A 19,337-nucleotide genomic window follows, 5' to 3' on the forward strand; every position below is an offset into this window, starting at 1 on the left:
CAGGGTCTGGGTGGACTCATTTATTAGGGAGACAGAAATAAGTAGGTTAATATAGGATTGAACCTTGAGATAAGTTTTATAAATACTATATAGAACCATTTTGTTCCCATTGATTACATCTATTGATTATAGGCATGGGCTTTTGGGTGGAGGTGCCAGAAAGAGCCTTTCTCAGACTTAGGTTCCTTTGATGATCTATACTACAATTAGGCAATGGATACTATTAGTAGCTTCATGGATTGAATTCAAAATTCCTGCAATCCTGTATGTTACATTGAAAGGGATGATGAAGCTAGTAAAGGCTATTGATGTGATAACTTCACATTAATTCTGAATGTCCACCTATTCTATATCACAGTTGAACTGAATAGTCTAGGGATCACCAAGGAAGACCTAGAGAAGGAGTCAACTTGGTAACATGAAACCAGTTTTGCAAGAAATACAATTTGGTAACAAAATAACCTTACTTCTGTTTAAGCTCTGATATTTAGTACAGGACTATATTCTAGGCAATACTAACCACAGTTGGTGCAAAGGATCAACTTCTACTGTTGTTTCTATAAGTTGCAGCCTAGCTATGAAGGTAAGACTCTACTGGGTGCAATGCCCTATCTACTACTCAATTGGTTGTGAGGATTTTTATGTCAATTATATATGCAGGTCAAGAGGGGTCAGAGGAATAAAATTTATGACTAGCAGCAAGTTTTTTTTTTATGTTTTACAGCTATTATTGTTGGAGAAAATGAATATATAATTGTAGTCATCAGACCACTCACTGTCAAAACCATCCAGGTCATAAAAGAGTACTAAATGCAAGACAATAGACTTTTTAGGGCCTTGGAAACTGGATACAGATATATTTCTCAGAAATGCTTAGAAACTGCTCAAAACTGGTTCTAGTTTTGCAAAATGAGGATGTGGCTTTGATGATACAAAATTTGGTTAAAAGAAAAGAGAGCCTGACATTTGTAAACATCTTGCATGAAAGGATTATTTGCAGAGATTACATGTATAAATCCCTATTAGAGACTAAAGTGTGTGTGTGTGTGTGTGGTGGTGGGGGGGGGGTGTTTGTTCCTCTGTGTGTGTGTGTTTGTGTGTGGCTTCCTGTCACCAGTTATCTCTAGGTAAATACTGCAGCTAAAAACACCACTGGCAAGTATTCAATACAGATGTTCTCAGTACAGATTAAGACTTTTAATCAACAATTTAAGTAGAGCTTTTGATATTTAATGTTTTTGGTTTAATTTTATAATAACAGTGAAAAACAAGGAATATATAAAAGGAAGAAACAAGGTTGGATAAAAACACAAAACCTGAAACTAAACCAAAGTTTTATCTTGGATACACTCTAAATACGATCTTCCTGCTAGTTGCATAAGACAAGTTATTTAATTTCTCTGTATTTCATTGTTCTTAACTGTACAATGAGGATAATAATAGTCTCTAGCTCAGGGATCCTATAAGAAAATCAGATAGTACATATAAAATAATTACTAGGTTGTCTGGCACAAAGTAAGTACTAAATAAATATTAGCTACCAGTATTGCCTATTATTACTATCATTAATTGGAGGAAGAAAATAAAGAGGAAGAAAGTCATCTGAGGCTGCACAGTGACTGTCAGGGAGCCTAATCTATTTTAATTGCAGCCTTTTTTATTAACATCTGTGTTGAAATGTTTCCACATTCTCTTTTCCACTGCCATTGGGATAATGTCCAAGTTCGTTAGTAAGATGTTTAAGTGTATTTTTAATGAGGCTTCAACAATGCTGTCAGTCATCACATGTTTTAACTATTTTGATCTACTTGATAATTCTCAAACATAAACTTCACATTTCCATATCTTTGGTCATTTTTCCTTTTGTTGGAGTGTCCTGCCCTTTCCCTTTATATATCTGTCAAATTGTTATTTACCCTTTATTACATAGCTGTCTTAGTCAGACATTGTTTGGATGCAGTACCAGAGATCACCTTAAGCTAAATTTTATAAAAACTGTGAATTTAATGGAAGGACACACAAGGCTATCAAACAGAACCTAAGGGCGAGAACTACAGTCAAGCCTCAGGAGGACTAGATTCAGGAATTGGAAAATAGCCTGGAATCAAAACTCTTTTTCTCACTCTCCTTGTCTCTTTCTGTGAAGCTAAATGTCATTATATTATCTTTCCTTCAGTGTAGTCTTCATTCTTCTCTCTCTCTGAAACTGGGTTCTTTTTTTTTTTTCATGTACATGATGGAAAATAGCTACCACAGGATTTGTATTCTTTCAATTTAGTTAATAACAGAATGGTTTAGAATTTTTATTTTCAAAGTACTTTTTTAAAAAATTGTCTAATTCCTCTAGCTTGGGCCAAGCTTCTCCTGTAGGATCAGCCTTGGCTAGGAGAAGCATAGATATTTACTCAAACATATCTTCAGGGCCACCTCTTGATGGGAAGGAAAGGATGCAGGGCTAGGAAGATTGTACACAGGGCAGGATGCCTACATTTATCTTCTCTTTAAAGCATATTCAAACTCCTGCCAGGTAGGATTCATTATTCCTCTCTGTGAGCCTTTAGAACTCATCATATCATAATATTGTTAATTATACAGAACACACATACATATCCTCATTAGAGTGTGAGTGCCTCAAAGACTAGTGGGTTGCCTAATTTATCTTTATATTTTAGGCACTTAATAGCGATACAGCCCTCAAAGAGCTCCAAGTAATAGGTGAAAGCCAAGAATAATAATTTCAAGAGAAGGAAATATTTTATAAGAGAAACCAGCATTATAGAAGTTCAGGAAAACTATAAATCTTTTTTTTTTTTTTTTTTTTTTTTTGTTAGTGACCGTGAAGTTTTCATGAACAAGGTGGTATGTGAATTGCACCTTGAAGGACATGTCGTTTTTGCCAGGTAAAGAAGTTAAAGGCAATTTCATCCCTAAAAAGGAGAAAAAAGAAAAAGAAAAATAATTGTGAAAATAGAGAAATAGTAAGATGTGCACATGGAAATGTAATGTGAGATTCAATAAAATTGTCTGGTCATTTGGAACCCATAAAAGGGATAAATGCAAGGTAAGATGATAAATACAATTTGTCTAAATTTAAAAGGATTTCACTGAAACAATATTTGCTTTTTGTACTATATTTTGCAAGATAATAATTAAAAATAGATATGTTTTAATTTAGCCACTTTCCCATTTAGAAAAAAAAAAGTACAGCTTGCTGCCAGCACTCATTTAATTTTACATAAACCTACTCTTCAAGGCCGAGGCAAATATGACTGATTTTCAATGTGAAAATAAAATATAAAAAGTGTTCTTGGAGTTATTTCTAAACAGAACTAACATCAGAATCATCTAAATCATCACAATTGTTTGTTTTGGAAAAATTAGATTTATCAAATGAATCTTCAGCCAACAACTGTTTGAGAATGATGTTGATATGTAGGCATGCTACATTTTTTAGGATTTGACACTTTCAGCAACTGAGAATTATTATATTTTTGTAAATGGACAGACCACTAATAAACACAGAATGCTATAAACAGAATGATGTCTTTTGTTTCCAAAGTTTATATACCAGAGGAACGTGAAAATAATAATAAAAGCAAGATATTTCATGGCAAACTTATCTCTAGGTAAATGCTGCAACTGCAAGCACCTCTGGCCAGTATTCTTGTTGCACTCAGGACAAGGCTTAAATGGTTGCTTGCGGAATAAAAGCGCTGTCTGAGGATAAAAGAAAATAATAAGTGTATAGTGAGGAGGCTAAATTGTATACGTTTGTTTGCCTAGAAAAACTGATTTAACAACAGCCCCTTTATTGGAAAAGTTTACTAATAAATGGCATTCAATAAATCATCAGATCAAAGATTTATATTTTAGTCTTACCAGAGTGGGAGCAAATGAGAACAAGCAAAGGCTATTCTGAGCTTGCTATAGCAATGGAGTCAGCCACCATCACTAGTGTTTGGTACAGACTCAAAGGCAGACAAAGGAATAGGAATGTTTTATAGTGGGAAAAGGAAAGCCTTCAGGTGTGCCCTGATTAGGGGTGTTGGTGTGGAAAAGCCATAGGTGGGATAAACTAGAAGTGAGGCATCCTATGTGATTGGCTTGGAGAACATATTTGGATGCCTCTAGATGGTCCTAAAGTCATGCAAACATTGGGGAAGTCATCAATTATTAATCAAGTCCAGGGCATTTGGGGCCACTTGTTACAAGGTTATCATTTGGCTTCCTGGACCATTTACATTGAATAGTGGTCTGATTCCTTAGAAGTCTGACTTACATATAGTAGGTTGGCATCCCAAGCAGGTTATTATAGGTAAGCAGTTTGTTTTCTGGGTTGGTTACTGCAGATGGAGGGTCAGAGTTCTATTTTTATATACGGATTGGCCATTGTTGATTTGTATATTTAGTTTCTCATCTACAAAAATACTAAATGCCTGAAGGTACAAAGAAATCTTTTTTATCTATACAGGTCCATTACAAAGAAGTACACTAAGCTCTTATTTATTAAATATATTAAAAATTAATATATATTAAACATATTTACATATAAAATTATATGTATTTAAGTATATATAGTATATATTAAATATATTATATATTATATATTATTTATAATATATTATATCAATATATATAATATATAAAATTAAATATATATTTATTACATATATAATTAAATATATAAATAGTTATAAGTGAGGAAAACAAAAGATTCTTATGTAGTATCACAAATTTTTAGGCCTGGAAACTTATGGGCATAACAATAATATGGTAGTAGTAACAATACTTTTAATTGTCTCCTATCTTCATTTTCTTGTTAAGTATTTATAGTTTTTCTCCGAGTATTTAAATGTTAGATCAATTCCTACAGATCCTATTTGATGCCATTGTTTGTTATTACTTCGCCACCAAACAAAAGCCATCTTTTTTACTGAATAAAGATTTCTTGCCTGGTTCTTTCTTTCTTTCCACGGGAAACTCTGTAATTCATACTTAGAAGAAGCTTCTAAAAAGCCTTTCTCTTTATTTAGTCAGTACATACCCAGGCAAATGTGTAACCCATTTTCTTCTGAAGCTGGGATTTGTGCTGTAAATAAATAAAACACTCACCACCAAGTCAGTCTGAATAAAATGCATTATTCTGCCTTTGCCACAGGGTAAGTGTTCTCATCTGGCCTGTGCAGCATTTGATGCCTTTGAGGACTCTCTTTCTTGAAATACTTTGACTTTGATTCCCAGAACCTTTTGAATTTCTTCCCGCATATGTTTCACTTCACCATCATGAACAAGTTGTCTTTTTCTTTGTCATCTATAGTTTTCAACTTCAGTCTCAGAAGTCTTCTCTTCCTTAACTCACACTCCTTAAATGATCTCCTATTCAATCCTGTGGCTTCAATGACCCTTTCTTTGCTAATTACCAAACATTTATCTCTCATAGGTTATATACCTGTATCTCCAGCCACCTATTGGATATATTTCTTGGAGATTGTAGTAATCTAGTTTATTATCCTATATAATCTATTGCAATAATCTAGGTCATTACTTTTTGGGTTTCATCCAGAGGGAGAAAACAAAATAAGGATCCATGTGGAGAGGAAAATGAAACATTAGTCTTACATTAGAGCTATTTGGTAATTTCTAAGTTGGAGAACGTGACAAAACTCCCATTCCTTTTTTCACTTTCCTGCCAATCATCCTCAGTGCATACACACATACTCTCTCCCTCTTCCCGTCTCTCCCTCTTCTTACATTCAGGCTAGAAGAGAAAACTATGACCTTTCTCATATTCCATGCAGCAGAGGAACAACAAAGAGAGAAAAGAGAGAAATCTTCACTAAATTCTTTTTTTTGTTTTGTTTTTGCCCCACTCTGTCAATTTAACTCAATGGATGCTGAAGTCTCTCTAACTTGGCAAATAGATTAGTTGCTTTTCCACACACGGAGAGATGTTTGAGGAAGAAGTAATTGAGGGGGACAGAATAGTATTATTCTGATACTTATGTCTCTTTAAGGAAAACATGAAGGAGAATTGGGTTTCTACCAGCACTCTCCAGTTGGATGTCATAAAGTGACTTGGGTTTTGACAGACAAAACTGCAGCTTTTCATTTTACTGTTAAGTCTCAGGCTGCTTTTCCTCCTAGGCTCACTGACTCAGTGAACATAATCATCCTCCAGTTATTAAACTGAGAATGAAGATAAGACAGAAATATGTAATTCCTACTATTTCTTCATATCTTCTAGGAAGTATTAAAATATTAAAAATAGAGAAAGATGTACATTCTTCACAACAATATGACTTTTTAGCAAGTGATATTCTACAATTTCATGATGCTATTTAACTCTATGGCTGTCACCAATGATCAATTATCAACGATGTGATAGTCATGAATTTACCATTGTAATATCCAACCCTCCACTCTAAACTCTACAGTCTCATTCTGAGCTGGCTATTTTTTTAGAATTCAATTTTTTCTACTTGACCAATAATCTCTTTGTCTCTGATAGTATACAGTATTCAGATATTGTGATTGGATATGGTTTGTTTGGCCCCACAAAAGCTCATATTGAAATTTGACCCCCAGTGTGGTGGTGTTGGAAAGTGGGGCCCAGTGGAAAGTGTTTGGGTCATTGGGGTAAATACCTCATGAATGACTTGTTCCCATTCTCTCAGTAATAAGTTATTGCTCTTGGATATTAGACTTGTTCTCTCAGGAATGAATTAGTTCCCACAAGAGCAGGTTGTTACAAAGCAAATTTCCTCTACTGTTTCCCCCTCCTCCCTCTTTGCAGGTATCTAGTTCCCCTTTGACTTATCTGCCATATTGTGACACAGCCCAACCCTCGCCTGAAGCCAAGGCTATGCCCTCAAACTTCTCAGCCTGTAGAACTAAATAAACCTTTTTTTTTTTTATAAATTACACAATCCCAGATATTATTTTATACCAACAGAAAATGGACTACTAGAACAGAATTATTTAAAAGTATGTGTAGAGTGTACATATTTCTTTGAAACTTGTGAAATAAATGGATGCTATCCAGGTCTATCGAGAAAGATATGTAAGAATTTAAAGTCATACTTTAAGATTCTCAGTTTATAAGTTACAAGTTCTTGGACTGTGTATAAAAATAGTTACTCTGAAAGTTAGTATGGCCTCTTCACACATACAAAAATCATGTTCTCTAAGAAGTAAAATTCTTAGAATTGCAAAGAATCAGGAATATATTTCACAGAAATTTTTGTCTTGGATGAAAATGCATTTGAAAGTTTAACCATTTTAAGTGTATGCTCTCATTTTTGTTCTATTTATATACAGAAGATGGCTTAAAATTTTTCCACGAAAGTAATTTTTTAACACTCTCCAACTATGATAAATTAAAGATTATAAGATTTCTAATAAGTTGAAATCTTTTGTAAGAGCACTACTAAAAAGTCTTGGTTATAAAAGTTTACAAGTACCAATATGCATGGTGTCACTTTTGTATGTGATAAAGAAATAATATTTTTCCTTTTCATGACTTTGTTCTGAATATAAGGGATACAGAAAATAAAATAATTTTTGTAGTGGTAGTAGCTAACATAAGTGATATGGTTTCGTTGTGTCCTCACCCAACTCTCATCTTGAATTGTAGCTTCCATGATTCCTCTGTGTTGTGGAGGGACCCGGTGGGAGAAAATTGACTCATGGGAGCAGTTTTCCCCATACTGTTCTCTTGGTAGTTAATAAGTCTCATAAGATCTGATGATTTTATATGTGGTTTTCCCTTTCACTTGTCTCTTATTCTCTCTTGTCTGCTGCCATGTAAGACATGACTTTTGCCTTTTACTATGATTGTGAGGCCTCCTCAGCCACATGGAACTGTGAGTCCATTAAATCTTTTTTTTTTTATAAATTACCCAGTCTCAGGTATGTCTTTATCAGCAGCACAAAAACAGACTAATACAATAAGTTATGCATTTATCTATTTATCTGCGCCTGGCTGTTTCTTTTTTTTCTTTTTTTTCTTTTTTTTGAGACGGAGTCTCGCTCTGCCGCCCAGGCTGGAGTGCGGTGGCCAGATCTCCGCTCACTGCAAGCTCCGCCTCCTGGGTTTACGCCATTCTCCTGCCTCAGCCTCCGGAGTATCTGGGACTACAGGCGCCTGCCACCTTGCCCCGCTAGTTTTTTTGTTTTTTTTTTTTTTTTTTTTTTTTTTTTTTTTTTTTTTAGTAGAGACGGGGTTTCACCCCGTGTTAGCCAGGATGGTCCGATCTCCTGACCTCGTGATCCGCCGGTCTTGGCCTCCCAAAGTGCTGGGATTACAGGCTTGAGCCACCGCACCCGGCCCTGCGCCTGGCTTTTTTCTGTATACTTAATTGATATAACCTTATTATGTCATAGGCATTACAGGTGTACAGTTTTGCTGAAATCATTAGGGACAGATGTGTTTAAAAAATTAGAGGTTTTAAGCATTCAGAAAAATAATACAGTACATATATTACAGACATATATTACCCCCAGAAGGGTCTGGGGGCAGCACATCATAATCAAACACATTAACATTTCTATGAAGAAACTTGTAAATGTTCACATTACATGAGAAAATATGGCCATAAGTAACTCATATCTTTTCAGATACATTCTTTTTGTCAAATAAGTTTGCTATAACCTTAAAAAAAGTTTTAACTTTGAAAAATTTTTGATTTTATAATAGTGCTTGAGGGACCTGCATTTTACAGGTAAGGAAATTGAGGTACAAAGATATTAAGTAATTGGCACAAAATTATATTGAAAATGAGTATGGAAGATGGAAAATGAACCCAGGAAGTTTGCCTCCAGAATCTCTCAACCTCTATTACATAGTTGTACTTGTTGAGGCTGGACATTAAAGAGAAGTTGACTTATCTTCCTCAGTATTATTTTTATTCTGTGATCCTACAGATGAATTCGTTTTATAGTATGAAACTCAATACATCATAAAAACCCATTGTTCTTTGAATCTTGACAAGAGATCTACCACTACATGACCTTCATTTACTAATTTTAGTTTTACTATTAGAAACAACACATGGTAAAGCCACTCCTAAATGATAATAGTTTAAATATTTAAGATAGTTCTTGCTATTTTAAAAAAATTTCCTTTTGTTTAAACATGCCCAACTCATTCATATATTACATTTTTCTCTTTTTCATAACAAGTCAAAACGCCCTACTCACAAGTATCATATTTCTATTAATGTCTTTTTAAAAAACACACTGAGAAAAAGAGAAGTCTGTAAGCTGATTTGGTTTATTTGGAATAGAATAAATGGGATACTTATTCCTATGATAAGCATAATTTTCTATTTTTGGCAACTGTATTAGTCAGTTCTTTCACTGCTGTAAAGAAATACCTGAGCCTGGGTAATTTATATACAAAAACAGGTTTAATTGGCTTATGACTCTGCAGGCCCCACAGGAAGCATGGTGGCATCTGCTCAGCTTCTAAGGAGGCCTCAGGAAACTTACAACATGGAATAAGGTGAAGGGAAATGCAGAACTTCCCATGGCCAGAACAGGAGAAAGAAAATGAGAAGGGAGATGCTATATACTTTTAAACAACCAGATCTCATGGCAACTCTATTAGGAGAACAGCACTAGAGAGATGGTGCTGAGATTCCTCAGAAACCTCCCCTGTGATCCAATCACCTACCACTGCCTCCCACCTCCAACATTGAGGATTATAATTCTATATAAGATTTGGGTGGGGATACAGACCCAAACCATATCAGAAATTAATGTGCTAGCTTTCTTACTATCTATATTCTGCTATTAATTTTTATTACATCTATGGTTAACTAATACTCATATGGAGCTTTGAGAGAGTGACATCAGCAAGATGGCAGAATAAAACCTTACAGCATTTATGCCCTCAAGAAAACAATTTGAACAAATAACAATGTATGAGCATACCTTCACAAGAGCTAAGGAATCCATGGAAGAGATTATGGCATATGGGTATAGCACTGAAATAAGAAACATCACATTAAAGAGAGCAGGAAGAACAGTTCCACATCATGTGCATCATCTTCCCCACAAACTCAGGCAACACAACATGGAGAGAGATACCTTCTGCTTTGAAGAAGGGGAGGGAAGTGGTATGGACCCTGGTATCAGACGTGCCCCAGTAAAACCCAATGCTAGGCCACCTCCTCTGATCCCAGGCTTCAGGCTGGCACCTACAGACACAAATTCCAGGACAGCCTCTATAGGCTCAGGCATCAGGCTGATATCTGCAGACTTAGTCTGCAAGGTAGCCCCCTGCAGCTCTACATTCTGTGTCCTCCCAACACCAGGCTGGTCCCTTTGGTCCCAGGCTTAACACTGGCCCCAACAAATGCTTGCTCCAGCAGACCCAGGGTCCAGAGCCACATGAGTAGACTCCAGTCTCAGACCATCCCCCACAAACCCAAGTTTTAATACTGCTCCTATGTACCCATGACTCAGGCATGCCAATTGGAGCCCCGCCTCTAGACCAACCTAGCTCCAGGCTAACCTCCACAGACTCATTTTTCAGACTAGCCCCTGAAGATCCAAGCTGTAGGCTAGTTCCCACAGCCACAGGCTCCAACAGATCCAGAGTCCAGGCGTACACTGGTAGATCCTGATGCTGGGCCAGCCCCTGCAGATCTAGGTGCCAGATAGGTCTTCATGGACCCAGAACCATGGCATGCCCATGCAACTCAGGCTTCAGGCTCAACCACTCTGACCCCGCAAGACATCAGGCTACCCTGCCTAAGGACTGCAGAAGCAATCTTACCCACAAAACCAACCAGAGGCCCACCAAAAATTTATGGATGAAGTGACTGGTGAAGGGCTTTCACTGCAAAGCCAACTGTAAAAACTGCAAAAGTTGTCTACTTCTTCAAATGTGCAGACCCAATAGAAGGTCATAATGATCATGAAAAATTGAATAATCGGGGAAACATGACATCACCAAAGGAACAAAATAAATCACCAGTAACTGATCCTAAAGAAATGAAGATCCGCAAACTGCCTGGCAAATAATTCAAAATAATCCTCTTAAAGACCTTCAGTGGACTACAAGAGAATACAGGTAGAAACTAATAGAAAAGCCCCACAAAAATACATAAAATAATTTGAACAAAAAGATAGAAGCTATTTAAAAAGCAATCAGAAATCCTGCAGCAGAAGAATATAATGACTGAAATAAAAATTATACATAGAGCTTCTATAGCAAACTCAATCAAGAAGAAGAAAAATTTAATGAGCTTAAAGACAAGGCATCTGAAATTACTCAAAGGAGCAAAAAAAGAACAATTTAAAAAGTGAAGATAGCATATATGACTTATAAGATACCATCATATGAACCACTATGTAAACTATGAGGGTCCCAGAAGTAGTGGAGAGAGATAAAGGAGAGGAAAGCTTATTTAAAAAGTAATGACAGACAACTTCCCAAATCTGGAGAATAAAAAGAGCATCCATATCCATGAGGCCCAAATAACCACAAATAAATTAAATAGAGATATTCCCTGAGGCACACTATAATCAATTCTAAAAATTAAAAACAGAATTTTGAAAGCAGGAGAAAAGCAACTCATCACATACAAAGGAACAGTCATAAGACTATCAGAGTAGTAGAAACCTTGCAGACAAGGAGAGAGTGGAATGATATATTCAGAGTGCTGAAAGGGGGAAACAAACCCTGTAAACTAAGAAAATATATGAAGCAAGGCTGTTATTTAGCTGTGCAACTATGATAAAGACTTTTACAGACAAATAAAAGCTGTGAGTTAATCCGCCATTAGAACTGCCTTATGAGAAATACTAAAAAGATTTATTTAATTTGAAACAAACGGACACTAACTAAGAGTCACCTTTGCTCCGGTTCCCAACATCTAAGGTCACCTCAGCCTGGACCTTATTGTTCATATCACTATCAGCAATTTTGTTAAGCTATTCAACAAGTCTCTAGGCAGTTCCAAACTTTCCCACATTTTCCTGTCTTCTTTTGAGCCCGCCAAACTGTTCCAACCTCTTTCTGTTACCCAGTTCCAAAGTTGTTTCCACATTTTTGGGTATCTTTTCAGCAATGCCCTGCTCTACTGGTACCAATTTACTGTATTAGTCTGTTTCCACACTGCTGATAAAGACATACGCGAGACTGGGTAATTTATATGGAAAAAGAGTTTAATGGACTTACAACTCCACATGGCTAGGGAGGCCTCACAGTCATGGCAGAAGGCAAGGGGGAGCAAGTCATGTCTTACATGGATGGCAGCAGGCAAAACAAGAGTTTGTGCAGGGAATTCCTCTTTTTAAAACCATCAGATCTCATGAGAATTATTCACTATCACAAGAACAGTGAAGGTTCCAATTACCTCCCACTGGGTTCCTCTCATGACACATGGGAATTGTGGGAGTTACAATTCAAGATGAGATTTGGATGGGGACACAGTCAAACCATATCATACTGTTTTATTGAAATGATGATATATTTCTTTCTGACATTTCTCTAATCAATGTATAAAATAATATCAAAATTATTTTACTGTTCCTTACTTTGAGCAAGCAATCATGCTCCCTGAAGGTTATCTTATTTTTCACATACTAATAAACAAACAATTTCTTTAACAATTGATTCTAGAAATTTACTAAGTATCAACAGTGAGGTTGTCATTTCCAGTAGTTACTAGCACCTTGATTTTGGAAACTGGAACAGTTCTAATATTTTTTATTTCTTTTAATATAAATGTTCCTAAATGGTATATAAATGTTCTTTCATTAATCTGTTATAAAATTAATCAGGACTTGGATACTTGAGCATATTAAAACTACTTTGTCTTTCTCATTACATTCTTACCTCTAATGAATTACTAAAGCTTTTTTCCCATTGTTTGTTTTGCACTTTCCAATATAGGCCTATTCAGACTGTTAGAAAAGATATGTTTGTGTGTATATTTTTTTCTGTAACCTGTTAATATAATGTCATATTTACCAATCAATAGTTTATTTCTTCTTCCCATTTATTTTTATTTACTAATGACAATAATAACTAACCTTTAAGAGATTTTACATGTGCCACAAGTTTTTTATGCTTCTTCTTACTTAATCTTCAAAACGATCTTAAGAGATTGACATTCTTATTATCCTCATCCTCAGAAGAAGGGAGTGATTATCTTGGAAATATGTTTCCATTTACATAGGTCATACCAGACTAGGGCAATGGCTGTCAAAAAAATTAGTAATAGAACCAGAGATCAGTTAATTTCTTCTTAATCAGCTGATTTGTGTTCTGGTCTCAAACTAGTCAAAAACTCCATTATTGTCAACTATATATTAAAATTTGGCATTTACTGCCAAATTTCACTAATTTCACAAGATAAACTGTAACAAATACAGCCAGGGAGTGAAAATAATTTGCTCTTGTAGGTGAAAGATTCATTTTATGTAAACTAGCTTAATATTAAATCTTGCAAATAAAAATACAAAGTGGCCTCTTTTAGGAAGACTGAAAGACTTTGAGAAAAACAATAAAACACCTCATTCATCATAACCTTCTATTTAGAAATAAACCAAAGCCTTTCATTTTAAGAAACTTAAGTTTAAAATAATGAATGTAAATAAGTCACTAAAGGGAAAGTCACATTTGATGACATGATGAGGAAACTGATTGAAAGCATTTTCTGCCTCAAATGACCTTAGATCAGTTTAGCTTTTTTATCCCCATGATTTGAAGCTTTCAAGCTATATGCTTTTTTTCTATTTTCTAATCTTTCCAAGACATTTTGGGAAGACTGAACATTTATCAAAAAATACAAAAACTCAGAAATATATTTTTTTTTCCATTTTCTCCTATTTATTTTCAGGGAAGCTAAAGGAGTTTATAGATTTACCTATTATAAGGAAGCCTGTTATCATGTTTGTTTTCTCTACAGCAAATCCTGATCCACAGAATGGCGAGGCAAGAGAAAATGCATCCTTCTGATCCCTCATGATGACAAAGGACAGACACTTAAACACAGGCAGACCTACCTAAAATGGTGTATGAAGCATTTTGAGGTCAAACCAAAGTTTTCTCCCTAAATATAATAATTGTTCTTGCTTATCAGTGCCTGGATCATTCACCAATAATTCATTTTTCTACTGTTCAGGAATTTTGTATCTCAGAAGGCAACACTACAACCTGAGAAGCAGCCCATTAGTAACTGTTACAACTCAGCATGAGCTGGTAAATTGCTTATCTCAGCTTATCAAAGAATAGCATGTTATCCAAGAAGGATAGATTTTAATAGGGCTGGAAACATTGTGAACTTCAACCACGGCATGGAGAGCAAAAGGAGAAATACATTATGGATTTGCATGTCTTCACAGGGCAGAACAGGGGATCTTACTTTTTTTTTAGCATATTTTCTTCAGCTGTCAGGGGTCTCCTAGAAAGGACTGAATTTAGCACTGCAAGCATTATCAATAGTAACTGGAATTCTATTTCTTTATAAGCATGCTTGCTGTCAACTGGTTGCTATTTGAGGGGTTTTTTTTTTTTTCAAACCAAAATTTGAAGATTTTTTGGTTGATAATATACTTTGAAGTGTTCCAGAGATGTCTTAGTAGCGTTTTTTATATTATGCATCGAATCCATCCTGGGTTGACATTTAATGGAATAATATTCCATAAGGAAAATTGCTTACTTCAATTTTCCTGTTTGGACAACAGAATCTTAATTATAAAGGTGATATAGTTGATTCAATTTAGTCATCTAGCTGAAACTAACCAAGAAAAGGTTTTATAACTAATAATTTTATGAAGACAACAAAAAATGTAATGGTGACTAAATCTACATTATTGTACTGTAAAATTGTACATAATTTTATACAGAAAAGTACATAATTATTATATAGGGTTTGATATCAATTTCTTTTCATTAGAGATTGGTGAAATCTCTTTGCCAAGGATTGATTAAAGAAAGTGTTTCTACTTTGATCTGTTTTTAGTTTTCCTTACTTTTTTTTTTTAATCCAAGTTCTGTCTTTTATATATGATTTACCCTAATAATTTTGCTGGTGATATTAGTTATGATTTCTTCTTTGATATTATAAATTTCATTAGTTATTAATCTCTGCATCTGAAATTCCTTAAAGCTTTAAATGTAAAATTTTAAAGTTTCATAAATTGTATTTATTTTAAAAATAAATTTAGTAATTCCCTTTAGCATAAAAGTGACACATATATAACATAAAAATTTAGATAAGAAAATAACTATCCATTAGGCTACTAAACTGTATATTTCCTTTCTGATTTTTAATGCATCTTTAGGTACACAAAAATTTTAAGTCACTGTATATCTGTTTTGTGCCCTTTACCTTTCACACCAGAGAATGAGCAAGGCAGGGTAGAATTTTAATGAGTGACAGAAAAGTTCTTGACAGTGACAGGTGACCTGAAATGGGTAGCTCTCTCTGTGGCTGAGTCCAGGGTTATTATGAGCTTGTAATGGGGGCATTCATGCTGATTGGTCCATGGGTGGTCTTGGAAAAAGCATCATTCAATTGGTTACAAGGCACCATCCAGAAGGAACCAATTCAGAGAGAGAGAGGAGAGTAGGTAAGACAGGATAGAAGTACTCACTCCAGTAATGGACTCTGTCTGGAACTGGAAGCTCAGTCCTCAGGTTGAAGGTTGAAGGTTGAAGGTTGAAGGTTGAGCCCTATCAGGGACCCACCCCTGTCTGCCTTGGAATTTGTCTATCTCCTGTCATTATCACCATGACTAAGTACTGGGTACCCCTCTCATAGATCACAAATATTAACTTGGGTATTCCAGAAATGTCTTGGGAAACATGATTCTTTTCCTGTATCCCAAGTTCTTAATGACTGAGATCTGCCTCATTCCTCTGTGCTCTCACTGACTATGTTTTCTGCCTGGAATCTCATGTCTGCCTACTAGCCTTCACCACAAATGGCATTTTTCACTCCTGACCCCTGATCCATCTGTTAGTACTCTCTGATAATGATTAGCCAGCCACCTGGAGTGATCTTACCACCTGGACTTTTTGAGTTTCACCTGTCATAACTGTACTTGAGTAACCAATTTGACTTTCATCTCCATTGATTCCTGCATTACTATTTCTTGAATGTCTTTGCTTCTGATTTCCTTAGCTCCTTCCCTAGGATAACTAGACTCTATCCTTGTTGCTGCGTTTAGAATCCCCCTTTTCTTGCATTCCTGCTAGTGCCTCTCACCAGCCTTTGGTGCAGAAATCAGTCTTTGGTGTAAAAATCTGTTATATTGCTGGGTTTCATCTTCAATTTCTTCAACGTTCCTAATTTAAATGACAGTGCTAGTACTTGATTGTTCTGACTACTGAAAGTCAATTTCTTTCAAAGGCATTTTTGTGTTTGTTTACTTTTGAGTAGTGAATCATGAACATTCATACTCACTGGCTAATTTAGCAAGACAATTCAATTTATTGTTATTACCAGTTCTACTGATTCTGCAGGATAATGGTGTTTTCTGACTTAAGTGATTAAAATGTTTTTCACTTCAAAAGCTTTTAGAAACATTTGTTTACTGTTACTTAAAAGACTAATTGTAACGCCGGACTATACATATGCTTATTCTTCAGACATTTTTTCTTCAGGGTAGTTGATTTTGTTATCTCTGAGCATTCTCGTGATTGCAATTAAATTGAAAGCAGTGTTATAAAATATACATTATTTTTGTAAACTGAGATGATAGCTCTCAATCTTACCAAATACAAATTTTGAAAGCCATAACATTTTTTTAATCTACTTACATTTATAGGACTATAATTTTCAGACAAACATATGTCTATGTTATTTACATAACTATTATCTTTGTCAACACATAAATGAATAGAAAAAGATAAAAGATCTGATTTATGTATCTAGTTATCAGAATTCAGTTAGGCTTAATAGTCTTTATCAGGAATAGCATAAAAGCCTGTAAGATGGTAATTTATTTAGGTTTGCATAGATGTGATAGAAACACAAAATGACAGTAGCTCAAACATGGTGAAAGTTTATTTCTCATGAAAGTGTGAATTTAGGTAATTCACGGCTGTTATGGTAATCTACAGATTTATTTGGTGATGTGATCTTTATCCTAAAGTTTCAAAGTAGAGAGAGCTCCAAGAATTCCTCTTTCAAACAGTAAGATAAAGAAAATAGGGTCATCAGGGGCACAATCCTGCAGTTTAAGGACATGATCCAAACATTTTATATACCACTTCCATTTACATTTTCTAGTGACAGCTTAGTCACTCAACCACACCTATTTGCAAGGGAGGATAGGAAATGAAGTCTTTGTTCTGGGTAGCCATGTGCCCAGGAATAGCCATCAGTCTATGATAGAGTTGAAATGTGCTTTTATATAATATATTCTGTATGAATGTGAATTTTATTGCAATGAAGTTCTTTAAGACATTGCTATCCAAACATTTCTTCCAACCAAAAGTGAAATCCAACATATAAACTAGAGAAAGCTGAGCTACCTGATTAAAATGGTGGGTATAGGAATGTTACCTGTATCATGCATCTGCCTCTACTCCCAATTAATCCAGTCTCACAAAGGAGCTTGAGGTTCCTAGGCCTTCATGGATCAGCATGTAAAACCTTCCTTTATAGTTTTAAATAGGTATTGATGTGTAATAAGGAACATATTTTGACCACTGTTAAAAAATCAACAGATATTGCTAAGAAGAAATAAAATAATTTTATTGAGAGCAAGAAACATCCTCAGATAAGATTCCTTCAACTTTTGGTTAAATAACTTAGTTTTCAAATGATATCTATATGGTGATACCTGGGAGAGGCAAGTAATACTTTTTTATAAACAAATGCTCACAATATTATTTCTGAATCACAAAGCCATTGTTAATTTACATTCATCAAATTGCTAAGCAATAGCATTGTATTATAAGTTTGAAATAACCAGATATTTTAAAAGCTTAACTAATTACTTTTCTATATCAGTTCCTGTGTCTGACTTTGGAATGTGTGTGTGTGTTTTTTAAAATTTTATCCTTAAAATAAGTCTGCAAGCATGCCAGGTAAATGAGATTTTGTTAAGGCTAACTTCAAATCTTCAAATGCAATAAAGGAAGCCTTGCTTTTAAGGATTTTTATAAGAAGTTTTATTTTAAGAAAGCAGCCTGATTCTGTGCTTTGATCTACGTCAACAGAGGATCATAGAGTTTTGGAACTGCATGCTGGAAAAGGACTTGAAGGATTAGTTCCAATTACCCATCCAATGTTTAAAAGTATTTTCATACTAAAAGGCCCAAGCTATTAATCAGAGTGGGACTTCATTTAAAGGACACATACATTATCACTAATAATGTGATTTTGCATTTTCTGTTTCTGCATTATGTTTTTGAAAGATCACAATTATTATTTCCTTCAATATAGGCACATAAATGACTTGATAAAGCAAATGTTAAGTTATTAAACCTGCTTATGTTTATTGTGAAAAAAGTGACTGTTAATTGTTTAATAGCAGCCTGAGGGAAATTAGTTGGAGATACATTCAATTTTGACTTGTAGGCACATAAAAGGTAATCTCTAGAAATGTCTGTAGAAAATGTGGAAATGAACACTGAAAAATTATTATGAACTTTTATTTGCAGAGCCCCTTTTCATTAAGTCTATTAGAAAGTTTTCCAGCAAATAAATCATCTGAACAGTGATATGACTAGATGTGTAGAACATAGCGTCGAATTCTGATATTAAACCAACCTGGGAGAGAGAGAGTTTATATTACCTTTCTATTACCACTGTTACAACTTACTGCAAACTTGGCGGCTTAAAACAATTTAAACTTATTCTCTTACAGTTTTGGAGATCTGAATTCCGAAATTATACTGGCTTAAAGTCAAGGTGTCAGCAGGGACATGCTCTCTCTGGAGGTTCTAGGAGAGAATTCATTTCCAAAGGTTTCCCCATTCATCAGCTTGTGACCCCCATTCTACATCTTTAAAGTCAGACACATCAGGTACAGTTCTGCCCATACCATATTCATTTTACCTTCTCTTCTGTCTCCTTCTTCCACATGTAAGGACCCGTGTTAACCCTGTAAGCACCTGGATAATCCATGCTATCTCTCTGTTTTAAGGCTATTTGATTAGCAACCTTCATTCAACCTGCAATTTAATTATCCTTGTAATTTGCCATGTAGCCTTACATATCCACAGGTTCTGGGGATTAGGGTATGGGATCTTTCAGGAGATGTTATTCTGTCTATCTTAAGGTTCTAGGGCAATATTTCGAAAACCTTGCTGAAGAATTTTACAGAGTTCTTAATCATATTATACATAGAGCTGAAATTTGAAGGAA

At 35.0% G+C, this 19,337-nt stretch overlaps 1 long non-coding RNA gene across 4 annotated transcripts in view; it reads left to right on the plus strand.

Moving 5' to 3' along the window:
- Positions 1 to 19,058, plus strand: part of LOC139356566 (uncharacterized) — a 47,224-nt gene extending 28,166 nt beyond the window's left edge. The window contains exons 4-6 of one of the 4 annotated variants that reach the window (XR_011608579.1): positions 2,832 to 3,061; positions 13,923 to 14,046; positions 14,139 to 14,405. This is a non-coding gene — a long non-coding RNA (uncharacterized lncRNA). Of the gene's footprint in view, positions 1 to 2,831; positions 3,062 to 13,922; positions 14,099 to 14,138; positions 14,406 to 18,837 lie in introns of those variants that run through there. The other 3 variants (XR_011608580.1, XR_011608577.1, XR_011608578.1) reach the window with 3 other exon arrangements.
- The last annotated feature ends 279 nt before the right edge of the window (positions 19,059 to 19,337 follow it).

Source organism: Macaca nemestrina, chromosome 10 (assembly GCF_043159975.1).
Source record: "Macaca nemestrina isolate mMacNem1 chromosome 10, mMacNem.hap1, whole genome shotgun sequence".
Taxonomy (NCBI): domain Eukaryota; kingdom Metazoa; phylum Chordata; class Mammalia; order Primates; family Cercopithecidae; genus Macaca; species Macaca nemestrina.